Genomic DNA, 9443 nt, shown 5'->3' with positions numbered 1-9443 from the left:
GGACGGACCGACGGACAACCAAGGGGGAATCGGAACCAACAGTTTGGACAGGAGCTGTCCCCGCACACCACCCTTATCGCCACACCTGAGTGTGACCCCAAGACCATCACGCCTGCGCGCCCGCCGACATAAGGAGGGGGCCGTCAACAGCCGGGCCGCGGACCGAGTTAACGGACAACGGCGACGGCGGTCAACGGAACACCCCCACCCCACCGGAGGACGGGCCGACGGACGACCAAGGGGGGACCGGAACCAACAATTTGGACAAGAGCTGTCCACGCACACCACCCTTATCGCCACACCTGAGTGTGACCCCAGGACCATCACGCCTGCGCGCCCGCCGACACAGGAGGGGGCCGTCAACAGCCGGGCCGCGGACCGAGTTAACGGACAACGGCGACGGCGGTCAACGGAACACCCCCACCCCACCGGAGGACAGACCGACAGACAACCAAGGGGGAATCCGAACCAACAATTTGGACAGGAGCTGTCCACGCACACCACCCTTATCGCCACACCTGAGTGTGACCCCAAGACCATCACGCCCGCGCGCCCGCCGGCACAGGAGGGGGCCGTCAACAGCCGGGCCGCGGACCGAGTTAACGGGCAACGGCGACAGCGGTCAACGGAACACCCCCACCCCACCGGAGGACAGACCGACGGACAACCAAGGGGGGGGGAATCGGAACCGACAATTCTCACTCAGTCACCTCTAGCATAACGGACAGTATTCCAGAATACTTTGGTCGATCTTATTGTCATGCATAGAGTTAGGAGGCAAATGCTTTTCGCTACCCCGTACCGCCTGGTCTTCTGTAGACCCAGTCTTTTAAGGACTCCATAGTTGGCATCATGCCATTTGCCCCGTGCCCCCACGGGGAAGCCGAAGATGGACACGACCTTCACGCCTTTATGCCGTTTCATGACCGCACTCGCAAACTTGTCGTATTTTTCGCTCTTCCTCAGGGCTGCTTCCTCGAGCACTGATTCCGACGTTTCGAAACAGATCGTTACGTCAATGATCAGTGCCTCGCGTCCTTTAACAGCCACTATATCTGGTACACCAACCGAGCCATCAGCCGTTATTAGCCGTTTTTCTTGGAACACCGACCAGCCCTCGCTGGAGGCGATGTTCGTCAAAAAGCCACAAACCTTATTGTGGCTGGCCATTCTGTTTGCCTTAAGGGCTGGGCAGTTACCGATCAAATGGCCGAGCGTCTCTTTCGCTTTGTAGCATAGCCTGCACCGACCCGCCCTCCCGGTGTTCTGTCGACTCAGGGCAAGAGTTCGAATGGTGCAGGTTCTTAGTTTGAGCGCTAGGCTCAACTCGAGTTCTGATAGACCATGGCTGGGAGGGCATTTCAGCCAATGGTTACTGATAGGGTCGTTTTTGAATAGCACAATCCCCGCTCCCTGGGATTTCAGCCTGCACCATTTTCCGAACTCACCCTGCCTCCAAACTCCGGTGGAGACCTTCTTTACGTCGAGGGAGGGCAGGTCCAGTGTACCCAAAATGTTCTCGCCCGTCAGTCTGTTCCATAGCGTAGCAATCACCCGGTCCGGGATGAAGAACCGGGCCAATTCTTTTGTCCGCTCGTCTTCGGACTTTCGCATATCCAGCAGCCGCCTCACTTGGATAGAGGGAACCAGTGACTCGAGACGGGGCAGGGCCAGGCCACCGTCCTTGTGTCTCGAGTATAGAACCCCATCTGTAGTGAAGGGCTCCAGGTGCAACCATCGCTTGACCGCATTCTTGACTCTCCTATCGCATTCTCTGAGGAGAGCCGGCCCAACCATCGAGTGGTCTGCCAGGTATACCAACCTCGGCAGACCGTACATCCTAAGGAGTTCCACTTTCAGAGAGGGCTTGAGTGGGGCACCCGAGATGTTTACAAGCATACCACTCAGGGAAGCCACAAGGGGGGGCTTGAGGATGCCCCGAATTGGACTCACCTGGACGCCCAGGTATTTCACAGATCCTCCTGCGGTAAGCATCGGGATCTCTATGCCATTGAGAGTCCAACTCTTGCAGCGGTTGAGGGAAACACTTTTACCACGGCTCCCCAGGAAGAAACCGTGGCATTTCTCGGGATTAACACCCAGCCCGGACAGTCGGCAGAAGGCTCCCAGGATTGCCAAGTTCGTAGCCATGCCGTTCCAATCATGGCTGATCAACACCAAGTCGTCTGCATAAGCGAGGGCCCTCAAGCAGATGTCCCCAACCATGACACCTTCACCACGTCGCTCCAGCATACGGAGGAGTGGGTCCAGTGCCAGGTTGAAGAGCAGAGGAGACATCGGGTCTCCCTGCTTGACTCCCCTCTTCAGACGGATCTTTCTAGTGTCACCATTGACCGTTCCGATTCTTGTATAGCAGCCCCTATAGGAGTCCCTTATGAGCCCCCTCATCAAGGTGTCAACTCCTCGTCTCATAAGCACCTCTTCGATATGCTTATGAGAGACTGAGTCAAAGGCCTTGGCGAGGTCAATAAAGACCACAGCCAGGGACTTATTCTGACTCACCGTTCGAGTAATCAGTCCATTGAGGATCACTAGATTTTCGGAGCAACCCTTAATCTCCGAAAATCCTTTCTGGGACCAGTGGATGGGACACGCATCAGCAAGTCTTTTGGTCAGCATATTAGAGAACACTCTCAATATGACAGATCCAATGGTTATCGGTCGCCATTGACCAATCTCCTGAAGCTCCTCAGCCGCTGAGCCTTTTGGAATCAGAGTGGTCCGACTGCCCTTTAGAGATCTGGGTAACCGGCCGTTAAACAGGACGGCGTTGAACAGGTTGGCCAACGCCGTCCCTTTAGGATCTCGTCTAAGCAAATCGGACCTGCCAACACCGTCGGGCCCCGCCGCACTGTTGAGCCTCATCCTCCCGAGAGTGGAAAGCACCTCTGCTGGTGAGATGGGGCAGCACAACAACTGGTTGTCCGCGGCCGGCAGGTCGCCGAACAGGCCCAGATGACTGTAACTGTCCACACCCTCCCAGATCTTACGGTAAGCCAACAGTACCACCACCCTCGGAATGGAACAGACTGCTTTATCTTTCCCGTCGAGAACCAACTTCGCCACCATGCTCCTGTCTATCTTCCATTTACTTTGCATTGCAAAGTACCTGGGGTGTTTAAGACCTTTTCCTTTTGGTCGAAAGAAATTCTCGTTCAGTCCCCTCCTCCCGCTTTGTTTCATTTGTGGGGCGTATTCCCGAGTGAGCCTCCTCACATAAGTGTCGATGGTACTGGCGGAGTCCACCACGGGTGAGATCTCAGCCGGAGCGACGGGCATCACCCTCAGAGGCTCACGGAGATCCTCTTTTAGTTGGGAGAAAGGTGGGGTGGGAGGGAGGGACTTCGTCAATTCCTTAATTGTTTCTAGCTCGAGGTTTGAGTTCCGAGCTTTTATTCCCTTCGCCAAGGACCCTCCGTTACCGACAGGGAACGTCCCACCCACACCGGTGAAGTAGGCATCGGGATGCCTCCTCCTAAGGTGCAGCGAGAGTCCCCCCCGTGACCGGAAGGAGCCAAGGCAGTACTCACATGCGAGAGTCCGCCTGTCGACTTTCCCTCGCATGCTGCTCGTCAAGTCCTTTATAGTTATCTTGCTGTTCGGGGGGGAAGCCCCTTTCATATTCCCGTCCAGGAGGTCATTTCCCATGGAGGCGATTCGCGGGCCATTTACTGGCACCGGGGCGCCCCGGTGCTTGACATTAATATGTCTCGTGAGGCCCTGCTTTGATGGGAACTCTCTAGGACAGTAACTGCACTTATTCTTTGGGGCACCCTCCAATTTCTTCCTACCGCATCTCACCGCGTGTTGGGTGGCACATTCCAACGACCTGAAGGAGCCCGAACACCTGGCACATAAGTTATATAGGCGCCACGGCATGTGACTCCTCCTCATGTGAACCAGGGCAGCCCTGACCGTCGGCAGGAAAACGGGGCACAGGGGGCAGTGCTGCTCGCTCCATGGGACCCGAAGTCCCACGGAGACAAAGCGAGGCAATCTACCCTTACTGAACCCGCTCCTCCAACAGGCCGAAAAGCTGAAGAAAATTACTCCGGGCCTGGCCTTCTTTGCCGAAAAAAGTGCCCTCCTGGCGGAGAGACCGGACCTGGGACGGGTCGGGGTTGAGGGTGCCCCTGGACTGTTCGCAGCTCGCCTCTTTCCAAGCAGTCTACCAGTCGGATTTGATGCTTTGCCTGCATCCGCGCTAACCGGTCGTCTGATGACTGACTTGGCTGGGGCTTTCCTGGGGGTGGAAAAACTCGGACTGTGATGGTAGTGGGTCTCGCACCCTAACCTACCACCTGAGCGCTCCATCTCAATAAACGATACGCTACAACAAGACGGGGCGCCCCCTTTTGGGCTTGCCAGGGAGTGGTTCCCGAGGGCAGGTTCAGGGAAACATAAACCCCCGACGTGTCGCGGTTCAGTCCCCTGATGGCCCCCGAAGACTCTCCTCCCCAGATCTTTATTTAAACACCGGGAGTCCCCAACCGGGGCGCAACGAGACGAACGAGGCAGGCGCCACCCATCCCCCCCGGCAGCTATTGGGGAGAGACGGCGCACAACCACGAACGCACCGCCACACGGCCCGGCCGGGTGAAACCCGAATGTCGAGTCACCGTGTATCGCACCCATGCAAGCATCAGGAGCCGCAGCCAGCGAGCCGGAGGCGAAACGGGAACCCCCAGGCCAAACACGGGCACCAGAAGGCCCCCGCAACCAGCCCAGGAACCCCGCACGCACCGCCACGCCGCCAACGACCCCCAACACCACACTCCGGAGACAACCGTTTACCTTGATCAGACAGTTTCGGGGCCCTCGGGACCGACAGGCCCCTTTCGTTCGTAAGGACTGACAGCGGCCTAGCACCTCTCTGTCATCCAGAAGTGTCTCGGTTGAGCCAAGTGGGACTTACAAGGCTCCCTCTTAAGACAAGCATATGCCTTAGGCAAGATCACCGCTACCTCCCCGAGTCGGGAGTGGGTAATTTGCGCGCCTGCTGCCTTCCTTGGATGTGGTAGCCGTTTCTCAGGCTCCCTCTCCGGAATCGAACCCTGATTCCCCGTTACCCGTGGTCACCATGGTAGGCACAGAAAGTACCATCGAAAGTTGATAGGGCAGACATTCGAATGAGACGTCGCCGCCACGGAGGGCCAGCGATCGGCTCGAGGTTATCTAGAGTCACCAAAGCGGCCGGGGCACCCCGAGAGGCACCCCGCATGGGTTTTGGGTCTGATAAATGCACGCATCCCCGGAGGTCAGCGCTCGTTTGCATGTATTAGCTCTAGAATTGCCACAGTTATCCAAGTAACGGTAGAGCGATCAAAGGAACCATAACTGATTTAATGAGCCATTCGCAGTTTCACTGTACCGGCCGTGTGTACTTAGACTTGCATGGCTTAATCTTTGAGACAAGCATATGCTACTGGCAGGATCAACCAGGTAGCCCCTCCGCAGGGGTGGACGCTGCTGCTGCTGTGGGACGGGGCGCTCCCGAACCGGCCAGCTGGCTGAACCGGAGGGGGGGCGCCCTAGGCTTCTCGAGCCAGGGGCAGGACCGCCGTCAGGCGGCTGCTTGGTTTTCAGGATTTGAGAAACTCCGTGCTTTCCGGCCGCACCGCCGCCCGAGTGGGAGCGTGAAGCCCGGGTGAGGGGCTGCGCGCGTATCCCGGCGGCGGGCTCCGTGTTCGGGCTGCTGGGACAGACGGGGCGTCTCGGTCTCGCTACCCATGGGGCGGTGCCGATCGGGGAAGGCAGGGTCGGCCTGGGAACCGGCCCTGCCCGTTAGTTCCGTTCGGACCTCGTAAGACGAGCCTGCAGGGCCGGAGAAACCCGCCGCCTGATGCCCACAGGTGGGCCGGCGGGGGTCCTCCGAAGGCAAGCCACGTATGCCATTCGATCAGACAGTAGAAACCGGCGGGACACCGGAGAAATGCTGCCCAACAGACACTCAACCCGACGCGGCCTGTTTGCAGAGCTTTTCTACCCTGGTTCTGTTTTCTAAAAACCAGGTTTCTGAAATCGGGCGGGTGGTAATTTCCTCAGACTCCAATTATCTGGTAGGACGGGAGAAGGGGCCTTCGACGCACTCTGCCCATCTCCCCTTCTCCCGTCTTGTGACAGTCGTTTTTCTCAGGCTCAGCTCGCGCCCCTGGTACTATAGGAGAGTTTGGAAATTTTTCTGAGTTTCACCTCGTGCCCCTGGTACTGTAATGCTCCTGCATTGTAAGGCAGATGCCCATCCGCCCTTCAGCTGCCCTCCCGGATTGTTAAACTGCATCTTGCCCCCCCCTCCCAGATCCTCCAGCACTTCCAGGCCCCACATGAGCACTCTGCAATCCGCCCTTCAGCTGCCCTCCCGGATTGCTAAGCTGCATCTTGCCCCCCCTCCCGGATCCTCCAGCACTTCCAGGCCCCACACGAGCACTCTGCAATCCGCCCTTCAGCTGCCCTCCCGGATTGCTAAGCTGCATCTTGCCCCCCCTCCCGGATCCTCCAGCACTTCCAGGCCCCACATGAGAACTCTGCAATCCGCCCTTAAGCTGCCCTCCCGGATTGCTAAGCAGGATCTTGCCCCCTCCTGGATCCTCCAGCACTTCCAGGCCCAACATGTCCACTCATCCATCCGCCCTTGGGCTGCTCCCCTCGGCCGCTAAGCGGCAAAGGCTCCGTTCCAGCATCTTCCAGGACCTCCAGGCACCACATGTCCACTCATACATCCGCCCTTGGGCTGCCCCCCTCGGCCGCTAAGCGGCAAAGGCTCCGTTCCAGCATCTTCCAGGACCTCCAGGCACCACATGTCCACTCATACATCCGCCCTTGGGCTGCCCCCCTCGGCCGCTAAGCGGCAAAGGCTCCGTTCCAGCATCTTCCAGGACCTCCAGGCACCACATGTCCACTCATCCATGCGCCCTTGGGCTGCCCCCCTCGGCCGCTAAGCGGCAAAGGCTCCGTTCCCGCATCTTCCAGGACCTCCAGGCACCACATGTCCACTCATACATGCGCCCTTGGGCTGCCCCCCTCGGCCGCTAAGCGGCAAAGGCTCCGTTCCAGCATCTTCCAGGACCTCCAGGCACCACATGTCCACTCATCCATGCGCCCTTGGGCTGCCCCCCTCGGCCGCTAAGCGGCAAAGGCTCCGTTCCCGCATCTTCCAGGACCTCCAGGCACCACATGTCCACTCATACATGCGCCCTTGGGCTGCCCCCCTCGGCCGCTAAGCGGCAAAGGCTCCGTTCCAGCATCTTCCAGGACCTCCAGGCACCACATGTCCACTCATCCATCCGCCCTTGGGCTGCTCCCCTCGGCCGCTAAGCGGCAAAGGCCCCGTTCCAGCATCTTCCAGGACCTCCAGGCAACACATTTCCACTCATCCATCCGCCGTTCGGCCGCCCTCATCGGCCGCTAAGCGGCAGAAGCCCCGTTCCCGTATCTTCCAGGACCTCCAGGCGGCTCATGGCCACTCAGCCTTCCGCCCTTCAGCTACCTTCGTCGGCCGCAAAGCGGCAGATTCTCCCTCCTCCCGAGAGCCAGGGTGATGACTATGGAGCCCAGCAATGGCCCCTGGTACGTGTCTGAGCCCCAAAGAACATCACCCGATATCGGGCTTGGCTTCAATCTGTCAAACTCTGTTTCCTAAAAACCAGGTTTCTGAAATCGGGCAGGTGGTAATTTCCTCAGAGTCCAATTACCTCGTCGGACGGGAGAAGGGGCCTTCGACGCACTCTGCCCATCTCCCCTTCTCCCGTCTTGAAACAGAAATTTTTCTGAATTTTTCGCCTGGCGCCCCTGGTACTTTTAGACACTTTGTCATTTTTCTGACTTTTTGAGCTGGTGCCCCTGGTATTTTTAGACACTTTGTCATTTTTCTGCCTTTTTTTGAGCTGGCGCCCCTGGTATTTTTAGACACTTTGTCATTTTTCTGACTTTTTGAGCTGGCGCCTCTGGTACTTTTAGACACTTTGTCATTTTTCTGACTTTTTGAGCTGGTGCCCCTGGTATTTTTAGACACTTTGTCATTTTTCTGACTTTTTGAGCTGGTGCCCCTGGTATTTTTAGACACTTTGTCATTTTTCTGACTTTTTGAGCTGGTGCCCCTGGTATTTTTAGACACTTTGTCATTTTTCTGACTTTTTGAGCTGGCGCCCCTGGTACTTTCAGACACTTTGTCACTTTTCTGCCTTTTTGAGCTGGTGCCCCTGGTATTTTTAGACACTTTGTCATTTTTCTGCCTTTTTGAGCTTGCGCCCCTGGTACTTTTAGACACTTTGTCACTTTTCTGACTTTTTGAGCTGGCGCCCCTGGTACTTTTAGACACTTTGTCATTTTTCTGCCTTTTTGAGCTGGTGCCCCTGGTATTTTTAGACACTTTGTCACTTTTCTGCCTTTTTGAGCTGGTGCCCCTGGTATTTTTAGACACTTTGTCATTTTTCTGCCTTTTTGAGCTTGCGCCCCTGGTACTTTTAGACACTTTGTCACTTTTCTGACTTTTTGAGCTGGCGCCCCTGGTACTTTTAGACACTTTGTCATTTTTCTGCCTTTTTGAGCTGGTGCCCCTGGTATTTTTAGACACTTTGCCATTTTTCTGACTTTTTGAGCTGGCGCCCCTGGTATTTTTGGACACTTTGTCATTTTTTTCTGCCTTTTTGAGCTGGCGCCCCTGGTACTTTTAGACACTTTGTCATTTTTCTGACTTTTTAAGCTTGGGACCCTTGTACTTTTGGACACTCTCTCATTTGTTCTGACTTCAGCTCCTGCCCCATGTATTATTCCAGGCTCCCCTGCCTGCACAGCCTCCCCACACTCAAGCAGCCCTCCCCGGTGTCACACACACACACACACACACACACACACACACACACACACACACCTCTCTCACAAGCCCCTTGGTTCTTCATGATGCTCAGTAAAAGAGCCAGGCCTCCCTGCCTGCAAAGCCTCCCCACACTTAAGCAGCACTCCCCGGTGTCACACTCTTCTCCCAAGCCCCCTGGTGCTTCATGATGCTCAGTAAAAGAGCCAGGCCTCCCTGCCTGCACAGCCTCCCCACACTTAAGCAGCACTCCCCGGTGTCACACTCTTCTCCCAAGCCCCCTGGTGCTTCTTGATGCTCAGGAAAAGAGCCAGGCCTCCCTGCCTGCACAGCCTCCCCACACTTAAGCAGCCCTCCCCGGTGTCACACTCTTCTCCCAAGCCCCCTGGTGCTTCATGATGCTCAGTAAAAGAGCCAGGCCTCCCTGCCTGCACAGCCTCCCCACACTTAAGCAGCACTCCCCGGTGTCACACTCTTCTCCCAAGCCCCCTGGTGCTTCTTGATGCTCAGGAAAAGAGCCAGGCCTCCCTGCCTGCACAGCCTCCCCACACTTAAGCAGCCCTCCCCGGTGTCACACTCTTCTCCCAAGCCCCCTGGTGCTTCATGATGC

Source organism: Leuresthes tenuis, unplaced genomic scaffold, assembly GCF_036924035.1.
Source record: "Leuresthes tenuis unplaced genomic scaffold, fLeuTen1.0.hap1 SCAF_20, whole genome shotgun sequence".
Classification (NCBI taxonomy): Eukaryota; Metazoa; Chordata; class Actinopteri; order Atheriniformes; family Atherinopsidae; genus Leuresthes; species Leuresthes tenuis.
This window is presented reverse-complemented; position numbering follows the sequence as displayed.